Genomic DNA, 16,139 nt, shown 5'->3' with positions numbered 1-16,139 from the left:
AAACCAAGTAGGACTCGGTTTGGGGGGGAGACCTTCCCCCCTTGGCTCGGCCGACCCCTTGGGGGTTCTTGGACCCCAAGGCAAGGCTCCCCCCTCTCCCTCCTATATATACTGGGGTTTTAGGGCTGATTTGGGACAACTTTGCCACGGCAGCCCGACCACATATCTCCACGGTTTTACCTCTAGATCGTGTTTCTGCGGAGCTCGGGCGGAGCCCTGCTGAGACGAGATCATCACCAACCTCCGGAGCGCCGTCACGCTGCCGGAGAACTCTTCTACCTCTCCGTCTCTCTTGCTGGATCAAGAAGGACGAGATCATCGTCGAGCTGTACGTGTGCTGAACGCGGAGGTGCCGTCCGTTCGGCACTAGATCATGGGACTGATCGCGGGATAGTTCGCGGGGCGGATCGAGGGACGTGAGGACGTTCCACTACATCAACCGCGTTCACCAACGCTTCTGCTATACGGTCTACAAGGGTACATAGATCACACACCCCCTCTCGTAGATGGACATCACCATGATAGGTCTTCGTGCGCGTAGGAAAATTTTTGTTTCCCATGCGACGTTCCCCAACAGTGGCATCATGATCTAGGTTCATGCGTAGATGTCTTCTCGAGTAAAACACAAAAGTTTTTGTGGGCGGAGATGTGCGTTTTGCTGCCCTCCTTAGTCTTTTCTTGATTCCGCGGTATTGTTGGATCGAAGCGGCTCGGACCGACATTACTCGTACGCTTACGAGAGACTGGTTTCATCGCTACGAGTAACTCCGTTGGTCAAGCATGACTGGCGGGTGTCAGTTTCTCCAACTTTAGTTGAATCGGAATTGACCGAGGAGGTCCTTGGATGAGGTTAAATAGCAACTCATATATCTCCATTGTGGTGTTTGCGTAAGTAAGATGCGATCCTACTAGATATCCATGGTCACCACGTAAAACATGCAACAACAAAATTAGAGGACGTCTAACTTGTTTTTGCAGGGTATGCTTGTGATGTGATATGGCCAACGATGTGATGTGATATATTGGATGTATGAGATGATCATGTTGTAATAGGAAATATCGACTTGCACGTCGATCGTACGGCAACCGGCAGGAGCCATAGGGTTGTCTTTATAACTAACGTTTGTGCTTGCAGATGCGTTTACTATTTTGCTAGGATGTAGCTTTAGTAGTAATAGCATGAGTAGCACGACAACCCCGATGGCGACACGTTGATGGAGATCATGGTGTGGCGCCGGTGACAAGAAGATCGTTCCGGTGCTTTGGTGATGGAGATCAAGAAGCACGTGATGATGGCCATATCATGCCACTTATGAATTGCATGTGATGTTAATCCTTTTATGCACCTTATTTTTCTTAGAACGACGGTAGCATTATGAGGTGATCTCTCACTAAAATTTCAAGACGAAATTGTGTTCTCCCCGACTGTGCACCGTTGCTACAGTTCGTCGTTTCGAGACACCACGTGATGATCGGGTGTGATAGACTCAACGTTCACATACAACGGGTGCAAAACAGTTGCGCACGCGGAAAACTCGGGTTAAGCTTGACGAGCCTAGCATGTGCAGACATGGCCTCGGAACACATGAGACCGAAAGGTCGAGCATGAATCATATAGATGATATGATTAGCATAGGGATGCTTACCACTGAAACTATACTCAACTCACGTGATGATCGGACTTGAGATAGTGGATTTGGATCATGTACCACTCAAATGACTAGAGAGATGTACTTTTTGAGTGGGAGTTCTTAAGTAATATGATTAATTGAACTAATTGTCATGAACATAGTCTAATGGTCTTTGCGAATTACGATGTAGCTTGCGCTATAGCTCTACTGTTTTTATATGTTCCTAGAGAAAATTTAGTTGAAAGTTGATAGTAGCAAACTTTGCAGACTAAGTCTGTAAAACCGAGGATTGTCCTCGTTGCTACGCAGAAGGCTTATGTCCTTATTGCACCACTCGATGTGGTGCACCTCGAGCGTCGTCTGTGGATGCTGTGAACATCCGACATACACGTTTCTGATGACTACACGATAGTTCAGTGCAAAATACTTAATGGCTTAGAAGCAAGGCGCCGAAAATGTTTTGAAACGTCACGGAACATAAGTGATGTTCTAAAGAGATGAAATTGTGATTTCATGCTTGTGCCCTTGTTAAGAGGTACGAGACCTCCGACAATATTCTTTGTCCACAAAGTAAAGGAGAAAAGCTCAATCGTTGAGCGTGAGCTCAGATTGTCTGAGTACGACAATGCTTGAATCAAGTGGGAGTTAATCTTCCAGATGAGATAGTGATGGTTCTCCAAAATCACTGCCACCAAGCTGTGAGAGCTTCGTGATGAACTATAACGTATCAAGGATAGATACAACGATCCTTGAGCGATTCGCAATGTTTGACACTCCGAAAGTACAAATCAAGAAGGAGCATCAATAGTTGATGGTTTGTAAAACCACTAAGTTTCGAGAAAGGCAAGGGCTAGAAGGGATACTCGTGAAACGGCAAAACAGTTGCTGCACTAATGAAGAGACCCAAGATTAAACCCAAACCTGAGACTAAGTGCTTCTGTAATGAGGGGAACAGTCACTTAGGCGAAGCAACTCTAGATACTTGGTAGATAAGAAGGCTGGCAAAAGTCGAAAGAAGTATATTTGATATACATGATGTTGATGTGTACTTTACTAGTACTCCTAGTAGCATGAGGGTATTGGATACCGGTTCGGTTGCTAAATGACTAGTAACACGAAATGAAAGCTACGGCATAAACGGAGACTAGCTAAAGGCGAGGTGACGATACGTGTTGGAAGTGTTTCCAAGGTTGATATGATCAAACGTCGCACGCTCCCTCTACCATCGGGATTGGTGTTAAACTTAAATAATTGTTATTTGGTGCATGCGTTAAGCATGAACATGATTGGATCGTGTTTATTGCAATACGATTATTCATTTAAAGAGAATAATGGTTACTCTATTTGCTTGAATAATCACCTTCAATGGTTTATTGATTCTCAATCGTAGTGTTACACATGTTCATGATATTTGTGCCAAAAGATACGAAGTAATGATGTTAGTACCACTACTTGTGGCACTGTCGCTTGAGTCATGTTGGTATAAATTGCATGAAGAGGCTCCATGCTGATGGATCTTTATACTCACTTGATTTTGAATCACTAGTGACATGCAAATCATACCACATGAGCAAGGCCTTGTTTTCATTGAGATGAAACAAGATAGTAACTTGTTGGAAGTGATACATTTTGATGTATGCAGTCCAATGGGTGCTGAGGCATGCAGTGGATATCATTATGTTCTTACTTCAATGATGATTTGAGTAGATACAAGAGTATTTACTTAATGAATCACAAGTCTGAAATATTGAAAGGTTCAATTCTGTTTCGGAGTGAAGTTCGTCGTAACAAGAGGATAAACTGTCTACGATATGATCATAGAAATGAATATCTGAGTTATGAGTTTTGGTACGCAGTTAAGACAATGTGGAAATTGTTTCGCAGTTCATGCCACCTAGAACATCATAGTGTGATGATGTGTCTGAACGTCATAGCCACGCACTATTTGGTATGGTGCATGTTGTGATGTCTCTTATCGAATTACCACTATCGTTTATGGGTTATGCATTAGAGACAACCGCATTCACTTTAAGTAGAGCACCACGTATTTCCGTTGAGATGACACAATATAGACTGAGGTTTAGAGAAATCTAAACTGTTGTTTCTTGAAAGTTTGGGGATTCGACAGTTATGTGAAAAAGTTTCAGTCTGATAAGCTCGAACCCAAAGCGGATAAATGCATCTTCATAGGATATCCAAAACAGTTGGGTACATCTCCTATCTCAGATCCGAAAGCAAAATGTTTGTTTCTAGAAACGGATCCTTTCTCGAGGAAAGGTTTCTCTCGAAAGAATTGAGTGGGAGAGTGATAGAACTTGATGAGGTTAATGAACCATCACTTCAACCAGTGTGTAGCAGGGCGCATGAAGTTGTTCCTGTGGCGCCTACACCAATTGAAGTGGAAGCTGATGATGGTGATCATTGAGCTTCGAATCAAGTTACTACAAACCTCGTAGGTCGACAAGGTTGCGTACTACTGCAGAGTAGTACGGTAACCCTGTCTTGGAGGTCATGTTGTTGAGCAACAGTGAACCTACGAGTTATGGAGAAAGCAATGGTGGGCCCGGATTCCGGAAAATGGCTCGAGGCCATGAAATCCGAGAGAGGATCCATGTATGAAAACAAAGTGTAGACTTTGGAAGAACTACTTGATGGTCATAGGACTGTTGAGTAAAGATGGATCTTTAAAAGGAAGACAGAGATGATGGTGATAAGTCACTATTAAGAAAAGCTCGACTTGTCGCAAAGATGTTTTCGACAAGATCAAACAGTTGACTATGATGAGATTTTCTCACTCGTAGCGATGCTAAAAGTCTGTTAGAATTATGTTAGTAGTTGTTGCATTATTTATGAAATATTGCACGTAGGATGTCAAAACATTGTTTCCTCGACGGTTTCCTTGAGCAAACATTGTATGTGATACAACCAGAAGGTTTTGTTGATCCTAAAGATACTAGCAAGTATGCAAGCTCCAGTGATCCTTCAATGGACTGGTGCAAGCATCTCGGAGTTGGAATATACACTTTGATGAGATGATCAAAGATTTGGGTATGTACAAGGTTTATGAGAAACTTGTATTTCCAAAGAAGTGAGTGGGAGCACTATTGAATTTCTGATAAGTATATGTAGTTGACATATTGTGGATCAGAAGTAATGTAGAAATTATGTAAAGCATACAAGGTTGTTTGAAAGGAGTTTTCAAAGGAATACCTGGATTGAACTACTTGAACGTTGAGCATCAAAGACCTATGGAGATAGATCGAAAGCGCTTAATGGAAGTTTCAACAAGATGCATGCCTTGACAAGTTTTGAAGGGGTTCAAAATAGATCAGCAAAGAAGGAGTTCTTGGTTGCGTTGTAAGGTGTGAATTTGAGTAAGACTCAAAACCCGACCACGGCAGAATAAAGAGAATAGACGAAGGTCGTCTTCTATGCCTTAGACGTAGACTGTAAAGTATGCCATGCTGAGTACCGCACCTGATGTGTGCCTTGCAGCAAGTCTGTTAAGAGGTCCACAGAGTGATCCAGGATTGAATCACTGACCAGCGGTCAAAGTTATCCTTCCTAACTAAATGGACTAAGGAATTTTTCTCGATTATCGAGGTGGTTAAAGAGTTCGTCGTAAGGGGTTACGTCGATGCAAGCTTTGACACTAATCCGAATAACTATGAGTAGTGAAACGGATTCGTATAGTAGAGTAGATATTTGGAGTATTTCCGAATAGTATATAGTAGCAGCATCTATAAGATGACATAAAGATTTGTAAAGAACACACGGATCTGAAAGTTTCAGAACCGTTGACTAAAACCTCTCTCACGAGTAAGACGTGATCAGACCCCATAACTATATGGGTGTTGGATTCGTTGGAATCACATGGTGATGTGAACTAGATTATTGACTCTAGTGCAAGTGGGAGACTGTTGGAAATATGCCCTAGAGGCAATAATAAATTAGTTATTATTATATTTCTTAGTTCATGATAATCATTTATTATCCATGCTATAATTGTATTGATTGGAAACACAATACTTGTGTGGATACATAGACAAAACACTGTCCCTAGTAAGCCTCTAGTTGACTAGCTCGTTGATCAAAGATGGTCAAGGTTTCCTGGCCATAGGCAAGTGTTGTCACTTGATAACGGGATCACATCATTAGGAGAATCATGTGATGGACTAGACCCAAACTAATAGACGTAGCATGTTGATCATGTCACTTTGTTGCTACTGTTTTTTGCGTGTCAAGTACTTGTTCCTATGACCATGAGATCATATAACTCACGGACACCGGAGGAATGCTTTGTGTGTATAAAACGTCGCAACGTAACTGGGTGATTATAAAGATGCCCTAGAGGTATCTCCGAAGGTGTTCGTTAAGTTAGTATGGATCGAGACTGGGATTTGTCACTCCATGTGACGGAGAGGTATCTCGAGGCCCACTCGGTAATACAACATCACACACAAGCCTTGCAAGCAATGTGACTTAGTGTAAGTTGCGGGATCTTGTATTCCGGAATGAGTAAAGAGACTTGCCGGTAAATGAGATTGAAATAGGTATGCGGATACTGACGATCGAATCTCGGGCAAGTAACATACCGAAGGACAAAGGGAATGACATACGGGATTATATGAATCCTTGGCACTGAGGTTCAAACGATAAGATCTTCGTAGAATATGTAGGATCCAATATGGGCATCCAGGTCCCGCTGTTGGATATTGACCGAGGAGTCTCTCGGGTCATGTCTACATAGTTCTCGAACCCGCAGGGTCTGCACACTTAAGGTTCGACGTTGTTTTATGCGTATTTGAGTTGTATGGTTTGTTACCGAATGTTGTTCGGAGTCCCGGATGAGATCACGGACGTCACGAGGGTTTCCGGAATGGTCCGGAAACGAAGATTGATATATAGGATGACCTCATTTGATTACCGGAAAGTTTTCGGAGTTACCGGGAATGTACCGGGAATGACGAATGGGTTCCGGGAGTTCACCGGGGGGGCACCCACCCCGGGGGAAGCCCATAGGTATTGGGGGTGCCGCACCAGCCCTTAGTGGGCTAGTGGGACAGCCCAAAAGGGGCCTATGCGCATTGGGAAGAAAATCAAAGAGAAAAAGAAAAAAAAGGAGGAGGTGGGAAAGGGAAGAAGGACTCCACCTTCCAAACCAAGTAGGACTCGGTTTGGGGGAGGAGACCTTCCCCCCTTGGCTCGGCCGACCCCTTGGGGGTTCTTGGACCCCAAGGCAAGGCTCCCCCCTCTCCCTCCTATATATAGTGGGGATTTAGGGCTGATTTGAGACAACTTTGCCACGACAGCCCGACCACATATCTCCACGGTTTTACCTCTAGATCGCGTTTCTGCGGAGCTCGGGCGGAGCCCTGCTGAGACGAGATCATCACCAACCTCCGGAGCGCCATCACGCTGCCGGAGAACTCTTCTACCTCTCCGTCTCTCTTGCTGGATCAAGAAGGCCGAGATCATCGTCGAGCTGTACGTGTGCTGAACGCGGAGGTGCCGTCCGTTCGGCACTAGCTCGTGGGACTAATCGCGGGATAGTTCGCGGGGCAGATCGAGGGACGTGAGGATGTTCCACTACATCAACCGCGTTCACCAACGCTTCTGCTGTACGGTCTACAAGGGTACATAGATCACACATCCCCTCTCGTAGATGGACATCACCATGCGATGTTTTTGTTTCCCATGCGATGTTCCCCAACACCATCTTCTTAAGAGCATGAGACTTGATCAATTGCTCTTTAACTAGCTTCTCTGGATCCTCCTCTGGCGGTAGGGTGAAATTTGCCTTAAGCGTTGTCCAAAGATCTTCTTTCTGCATATCGGAGACATAAGACGTCGGCACCTCAGGGTCTTCCTTCTTTGGCTTTAACCATTGCTGGATACTGATCGGGATCTTGTCCCTAACAAGAACCCCGCACTGAGCACGAAATGCAACCCTTCTCCGGATGGGTTCAATCGGCTTGCCATCGCGCGCGATTGCTGTGATCTCAAACCTTTCATCCGAGCGCAACTTTTTCTTCAGGCCTCATTTCTTTACTGAAGTTGAGCTCGATCCGGAGGGCTAGAGAAAAAAGAAGAAAGACGAGAGTTAATTAATACGTGTACATATGAAAACAATGAATGCATCAATTAACTAGTCAGCACGAGCTTAACTAATATATATATATACCTGGCCGGACTCGGTTCGGTCACCGGAGCCGTCATCACGGTCTCCTTCTTGTACCTCCATTGGGTCACCGGAGCCATCATGAACATAGCCCTCTTCTTGTACCGGCATTAATGGGTCACCGGAGCCATCATGAACATAGCCCTCTTCTTCACCCGGTCCTTCCTAACCATCGGTGTCATAGAGAAACGACGCAATGACATCACTTCCTTGTGCGATTATCTCCCCCAACATCTCTTCTGTTGCTTCGTCTCGGGAGTGATCCATAGTTTCTGTAAATATTTACAACATGTCAATTATTATTCAAACATGGTACATATGGATATATATTAGTGGCAAACGTAGAACTAGCTAGCTAATCACAATAAGGAATCATGTTAGTGGCCTCGACGCTGCTTCTCTAGGGTTTGGGGTGGCCTAGACAACGCTTCAAGGGTTTGGGGTGGCCTCGACACAACGCTTCAAGGGTTTGGGGTGGCCTCGACGACAATGCTCTTTTAACTTGGTAAATTTGGGTGGCCTCGAGAGAGTTTGTCGGGTAGGGGCGCGGCGGGAGGGGGTAGGAGACCAACATCGTTTTTTCTCTAGGGTTTGGGTGTCCTCGAGAGTTTTGGTCGAGCGAGAGGGCCGACGGGGGTGCTCCCGTGGTATAAGTTATCACGGTTGAGAGTGGGTATATATATCGACCGCCCCTCATGTCGAAGTTATCCGGGAGGGGGTTATATCGACAACGACGCGACATACATATACATGGGAAAATAATGTTATCCGGGAGGGGGTATATCGGTACCCCCCCTCGTGTTGAAGTTCGATCGGGAGGGGGTATATCGACAACGACATACCCGATAAAAAATAAGAAGACAAAAGAAGAAATAAAAAGAGGAGAATAAGAAAGGAATAGAAGAGAAGCAATCGAAGAAAAAAAAGAAGAAAAGAAAGGAGAAGAAGAAAGGAATAGAGGAGAAAGAAGAAAAAAAAGAAAGTTTCTATTTTTTTTCTTCTTTCTCCTCTATTCCTTTCTTCTTCTCCTCTTCTTCTTCTTCTTTTTTCCTCTTCTTACTTATTTCTCCTCTTCTTCCTCTCCTCTTCTTCTCCTTTCTTCCTCTTCTTATTTTCCTTTTTCTCCTCTCATTCTTTTTCTTCTTCTTCGTTATCTTCCTAGCTATATATAATACTTTCCTAAAAATGTAACTTTTGCATATATAAAACTTTTCCTTCTTCTTCCTTCTTCCTTCTTCCTTCTTTTGCTAAATATATAAAACTTCTCTAAAAATGAAACTAACCTAAAATGTACTAAACCAGAGAACATATATAGATAAAATTAACCTAAAATGTACCCAAATGTACTAAAAATCTAACTTTTATATGCACAAAGAACATACATACATATATACATTTTTATAAAAATGCAAAAAACAAATCATCATTTATATGAACAAAAATCTAAAAAAAGGACATATAATCAGATATGGGCAGAGGCAGAGGCACGGCGCCGGCGCCGGCCTGACCAAGGAGAGGTGCGGCGTGGTCGGGGTAGGGGCAGAGCCATGGCGCCGGCGTCGGTGTAGAGGGCGGCGACGGCGGCGTGGTCGGGGCAGGGACGATGGCGATCGACGGGGCAAAGGGCGGCGACGGCATCGACGGGGCGGGTAGGGGCGCGGTAGAGGCACGACGAGGGCGCGCGCCGTGGTCGGGGGGCAGGGGCGACGACGGCGTGGTCGGGCCGGGCATCCTTTGGTCCCGGTTGGTGCCACGAACCGGTACCAATGCACCCCCTTTAGTCCCGGTTGGTGCCACCAACGGGACCAAAGGATGCCCGCGTAGCGGCCAATGTTTAGTCCCACCTTGCTAGTTGAGAGGGGCACGCAGTGGTTTATAAGCCCCACTGCCGCACCCCTCTCGATCTCCTCTCCACTGCAGGCTTACGGGCGTACTTGCTACTGCTTTGCCTCATGGGCCTTCTGGGCCTACTGCGGGCCTGAATCCTACCCCATGGATGGGTTTCTAGTCGTATTCAAGCCGTGGTGGCCGAGTTGGTGGCAAATTTTTTATTTTTCCCAGTTTTTTTATTTTTTGCTTTAATTATTTTGTTTTGTTTCTACTTACAACAAAATACTTATTTATTTTATTTTATTTTGTTTATAATTACTTATTAATTTTATTTTATGATAATTCTTTTTGCTATTAAAGTTTCTAAAAAAAGTTCTTTATGAAAGTTCTTTTTTCTTTTAATGATTTTGAATAGAAAATACTTTGATAATTTTAGTTGCATGAATTTTATATAATTTTAGTTTCAATAATACTAGAAGTTGCTTATAATGTTTTGAACAGAAAATACTTTGATAATTTTAGTTTCACAAATTTTATTTGTGTTATTAAAGTTTTTTTTTGTTTCTACTTATATATTTTATTAAAGTTTATATTATTTTGTTTCAAGTTACTTATTTATTTTATTTTGTTTTGTTTCTCACTTCATTTGTTATTTTTCATGCATTTACTGATTATGTTGAGCTATAAGACCATGAAATTGAAAAGCATTTGAAATGAACTCTAAAAAGGTTCCAAGTTGGCATGGTATCATCATTTCACCCACATAGCATGTGCAAGAAAGTAGAGAGGCTTACGGCAAAAACTGGATGCACTTTGTGCACAAAACGGACAATCTCCTTCGAAGTATCACAGTTTCATACGGAAACTCGTCTGTTACAAAGGATTTCAATTTTTTTGAACTTATTTGAACCCCCTTGTTTTTTTGTGTTCAAAATGCACCATTCAAAGCCACATCATCAATTTCCAACCCTTTCTGACTTCATTTGTTATTTTTCATGCATTTACTGATTATTTTGAGCTATAAGACTATGAAATTGAAAAGCATTTGAAATGAACTCTGAAAAGGTTCCAAGTTGGCATGGTATCATCATTTCACCCACATAGCATGTGCAAGAAAGTAGAGAGGCTTACGGCAAAAACTGGATGCACTTCGTGTATAAAACGGACAATCTCCTTTGAAGTATCACGGTTTCATATGGAAACTCGTCTGTTACAAAGGGATTTCAATTTTTTTGAACTTATTTGAATCCCCTTGTTTTTCTGTGTTCAAAATGCACCATTCAAAGCCACATCATCAATTTACAAGCCTTTCTGACTTCATTTGTTATTTTTCATGCATTTACTGATTATTTTGAGTTATAAGACCATGAAATTGAAAAGCATTTGAAATGAACTCTAAAAAGGTTCCAAGTTGACATGGTATCATCATTTCACCCACATAGCATGTGCAAGAAAGTAGAGAGGCTTACGTCAAAAACTGGATGCACTTCGTGTACAAAACGGATAATCTCCTTCGAAGTATTAGGGTTTCATACGGAAACTCGTCTGTTACAAAGGGATTTCAATTTTTTTAAACTTATTTGAACTCCCTTTTTTCAGTGTTCAGAATGCACCATTCAAAGCCACATCATCAATTTAAAACCCTTTCTGACTTCATTTGTTATTTTTCATGCATTTACTCATTATTTTCAGCTATAAAACCATGAAATTGAAAAGCATTTGAAATGAACTCTGAAAGGTTCAAGTTGGCATGGTATCATCATTTCACCCACATAGCATGTGCAAGAAAGTAGAGAGGCTTACGACAAAAAACTGGATGCACTTCGTGTACAAAACGGACAATCTCCTTCGAAGTATCAGGGTTTCATACGGAAAGTCGTCTGTTACAAAGGGATTTCAATTTTTTTGAACTTATTTGAACCCCCTTGTTTTTCTGTGTTCAAAATGCACCATTCAAAGCCACATCATCAATTGACAACCCTTTCTGACTTCATTTGTTATTTTTCATGCATTTACTAATTATTTTTAGCTATAAGACCATGAAATTGAAAAGCATTTGAAATGAATTCTGAAAAGGTTCCAAGTTGACATGGTATCATCATTTCACCCACATAGCATGTGCAAGAAAGTAGAGAGGCTTACGGCAAAAACTGGATGCACTTCGTGTACAAAACGGACAATCACCTTAGAAGTATCAAGGTTTCATACGAAAACTCGTTTGTTACAAAGGGATTTCAATTTTTTTGAACTTATTTGAACTCCCTTGTTTTTCTGTGTTTGGAATGCACCATTCAAAGCCACATCATCAATTTACAACCTATCTGACTTCATTTGTTATTTTTCATGCATTTACTGATTATTTTCAGCTATAAGACCATGAAATTGAAAAGCATTTGAAATGAACTATGAAAATGTTTCAAGTTGGCATGGTATCATCATTTCACCCACATAGCATGTGCAAGAAAGTAGAGAGGCTTACAGCAAAAACTGGATGCACTTCGTGTACAAAACGGACAATCTCCTTCGAAGTATTAGGGTTTCGTACGGAAACTCGTCTGTTACAAAGGGATTTCAATTTTTTTGAACTTATTTGAACCCCCTTGTTTTTCTGTGTTCAAAATGCACCATTCAAAGCCACATCATCAATTTACAACCCTTTCTGACTTCATTTGTTATTTTTCATGCATTTACTGATTATTTTCAGCTATAAGACCATGAAATTGAAACACATTTGAAATGAACTCTGAAAAGGTTCTAAGTTGACATGGTATCATCATTTCACCCACATAGCATGTGCAAAAAAGTAGAGACGCTTACGGCAAAAACTGGATGCACTTCGTGTACAAAACGGACAATCTCTTTCGAATTATTATGGTTTCATACGGAAACTCTTTTGTTACAAAGGGATTTCAATTTTTTGAACTTATTTGAACTCTCTTGTTTTTCTGTGTTCAAAATGCACCATTCAAAGCTGTAAGACCATGAAGTTGAAAAGCATTTGAAATGAACTCTGAAACCAAAGTACATACATAGTTCTCTAGAGCATTAAAACAAAAGTACATACATAGTTCTCATTGAACAACATATAGCTCTCCAGAGCATCTAATTAAACCATACATTGAAATTATGTAAAACATTTCAATGCAAAAACAAATGCGATTATAACCGCAACCAAGGTAACAACTGATCCAAGTGCATAATGATACCAAGCCTCGGTATGAATGTCATATTTTCTAATCTTTTTAATCTTCAACCGCATTGCATCCATCTTGATCTTGTGATCATCGACGACATCCGCAACATGCAACTCCAATATCATCTTCTCCTCCTCAATTTTTCTTATTTTTTCCTTCAAGTAATTGTTTTCTTCTTCAACTAAATTTAACCTCTCGACAATAGGGTCGGTTGGAATTTCCGGTTCAACAACCTCCTAGATAAATAAAATCTATGTCACATTGGTCGGCATAATTGTCATAAACAATAAATGAACCAAATAGTTATGAAAAGATAATATATACGACATCTGAATCATAGACAGGACGAGGGCCGACGGGGGCGAATACCAAAACCATCACACTATATAATAACAAGGAATAATAAAAGTAAGAAAATTAGACAAGTATCTATCTGAAGTCGGAATTTTTTTCTTTCAGAAAGAAGATAAGAACAAGAGGCTCACCACGGTGGTGTCGGCGACGAGATCGACGCGGGCGATCGACGGCGGTGAAGACGGGGCGGGGACGGGGCGTGACGGGCCGCTAAATCTAGACAAATCTCTTTGAAAATGGAGCTCGGAGGTCGAGTTTCGAGAGGAGAAAGCATAACTAGTGTGGCTCGGGCATTTCATCGAACACGTCATGTGCATAGGAGGTGAACTAGAGCACCCAAATCCCCTCCCCTCGCCGGCTTGACAAAAACAGAGCACTGTGGAGTGCTCTGCCGCGGCGGTGGGTATATGTAGGCAAGTTATTTGTCCCAGTTCAAGCCACGAACCGGGACCAATGGTTGTGGGCCAGCAGCGAGGACCATTGGTCCCGGTTCGTGGCTCGAACCGGGACAAATGGTTCCCACGAACCGAGACCAATGCCCACGAGGCCCCGGCCGGCCCCCTGGCTCACGAACCGGGTCTAATAAGAACCGGGACTAATGGGCTGGCCAGGGCTGAAACGATAGCCCTGTTTTCTACTAGTGATTGGTTTTCAAAGAATTGATCGGGTGGATCAGGCCTGGTCGGGGGCAGGTCTACTTCAAGGAGAATTTACCTGCAGTTTGGCCTGCACAATTTGGTTTATCATCCTTCTCGATGTTGGGTAAGCAGGACTGGACACCGACAATGGGCGACACCATCGTGGAGAGGTGCAGCATTAAAAAAGTTGGTCGCGAGCAACAGAAGAATCTTCGATCCATCATTACGCTCGTGCTTTGGGATCTATGGGAACGAAAAAGTGACATCAATTTTTATGGCATCATCCCATGGACACAATTGGTTCTTCAAAGAATTGATCGGATGGATCAGGTCTGGTCGGCGGCAGGTCTACTTCAAGGAGAATTTAACATGTTCTTTGCTGTGGTTAGTGGGTTCGTGTGGAAGGTAATGTTCTAATCTGAAATGCAGTTTTGTGGAATGGAGTTTTCTGAAATGCATTTCAAATTTGATGATATATGGTCGTAACTAACTTAATTATGACCGAGATTTGAAATTTAATTAATCATGACGAGGTGAAAGAAGGATGAGAGGACTAGCTAGCTAGTAGACTAGACTAGGGAGTAGAGTTCAGTTGCAAAGCAAGGAAGCAAGCAACACATTTTTTTCTGTAAAAAAAAGGATTACCCCGATCTCGGCATCATTGATTCGTAAAGTCATCACAAGCAAGCAACGTATTTTTCTTTTAGAAAAGAAAGGATTACCTCCGGCCTGTGCATAAGTGATGCGCAAGGAAAAAGGTGAGGAAGAAGTGCATATGAGTACCTCGAGCTGTTGAGCATGCAAACTCAAAAAGAAGGCGTGACCGTGATAGAACTTAAAAAAGATTCCGAAACCCTTCCTCCCATCCAACCTTGACAATTATCCATGGATGCACCGTTCCATTCGACTCCCATTTCCTTAATGCGCACTCCATCGCTCCGATATCAACCCAGCTCGAAGCGCCGGCGACATGAGAGAGGGCCGGAGATAGCAGGATGGAGGCAGATCACCACCCCCACCACGACGACGACTGGTCGGCTGAGGCGGGTTATCGCCGCCGTCGTGGGAGGAATGGGCAGCGGTACCCCGACGACAAGCAGAGGAGCTCCCCTTGGGTGTGGACGGTGGTGATCGTGTGCACCCTGCTGGTCGTCGGCGTCATCGCGGTGGGCGCCACGATGTTGACCGTGTATTTCTTGTACAAGCCCCAGATGCCGTACATGGAGGTGGCCAACGCGCAGCTCCTGCAGCTCGACTACAGCCCAGCCGACGGCGTCATCAGGGACATACAGGTCAAGTTCGACATTGTGGCCAAGAACAACAACTCCAAGGTCAACACCTCCTTCTCCAACTTCAACATCGACGTCAACTTCCACGGCACCACCCTGCTACGGCTGGGGGCCAGGACGTTCAGCGTCGCCCGGGAGAGCTCCGTCAACCTCCCCTACCGCGGGTCGTCGAGAGGGGCGAGGCTGGACCCCGACGGGATGCGGGCCATGGAGGAGGCGCTCAAGTCCGAGGTGGTGCCATCACCCTGTCCGGCAAGGCGCGCACGCGGTGGAAGAAGGGCGTCTTCCTCAAGGTCGGCTTCTGGACGCGCATCAATTGCCCCCTCAGCTTCTACTCCAAAACCGGCATCGTCACGTCCATCGACCACGACAGCTGCCGCTCCAGTTCGCCGTAGCACACTGCTCCTCCTCTGCTCCCCCCCTGCTCTGCTTAGCCCGCCAATGGCGTGTACTCTGCTAATCATTATATCTTCATTCATCTTAGCGATAAGAACGTACATATGCAGTTCTTATACAGCATTCCAGCAGAAGAAAATTACTTATACAGGCAAACAATGCTGACAGTACAGTATGTAAATAGTAGCAGCTGCGAGGGAAACTATATACTCAGGCTAATATATGGTTCTGTACAGTGCAGTACATATATATTGCGTATGGAATAGCTCAAAGTTCAACTCCATCTCCTTCCGTTTACAGTTTCAATTTATTCATTATTACCTGCGATCGAGTTGTGGGGCGAAGAACAGCTTCACGTTATTAAGATGCAGCACGATATCAGCATGTAATTTGGTGAAATGTCTCTGTGATTCAATGAGATTTATCGGTCCTGAAACCATCACCGGAACATTGTGACTTGTGAGTGACCGTCCGGCTCAGCTGATTGAACAAATTAACCTGAACGTCATATTCAGCTTTCTATAGCATTTCCCTAGTGGCATCACCAAAAGTACTTCATGTAAAATCAATGCCATTTGCCCTCTAGCACATTCCTTTTGAAGGCCAAACGCACAATCTGGCTCCAA

At 43.4% G+C, this 16,139-nt stretch overlaps 1 pseudogene; it reads left to right on the top strand.

Annotated features, from left to right (window-relative positions):
- The first annotated feature begins 14,779 nt into the window (after positions 1–14,779).
- LOC123413307 lies at positions 14,780–15,706 on the top strand (annotated as a pseudogene).
- Positions 15,707–16,139: the final 433 nt, after the last annotated feature.

This window comes from Hordeum vulgare, chromosome 7H (genome assembly GCF_904849725.1).
Source record: "Hordeum vulgare subsp. vulgare chromosome 7H, MorexV3_pseudomolecules_assembly, whole genome shotgun sequence".
In the NCBI taxonomy this organism is placed as follows: domain Eukaryota; kingdom Viridiplantae; phylum Streptophyta; class Magnoliopsida; order Poales; family Poaceae; genus Hordeum; species Hordeum vulgare.
The sequence above is the reverse complement of the archived record's forward strand: the minus strand, read 5'-3'. Positions and strand labels throughout refer to the sequence as shown.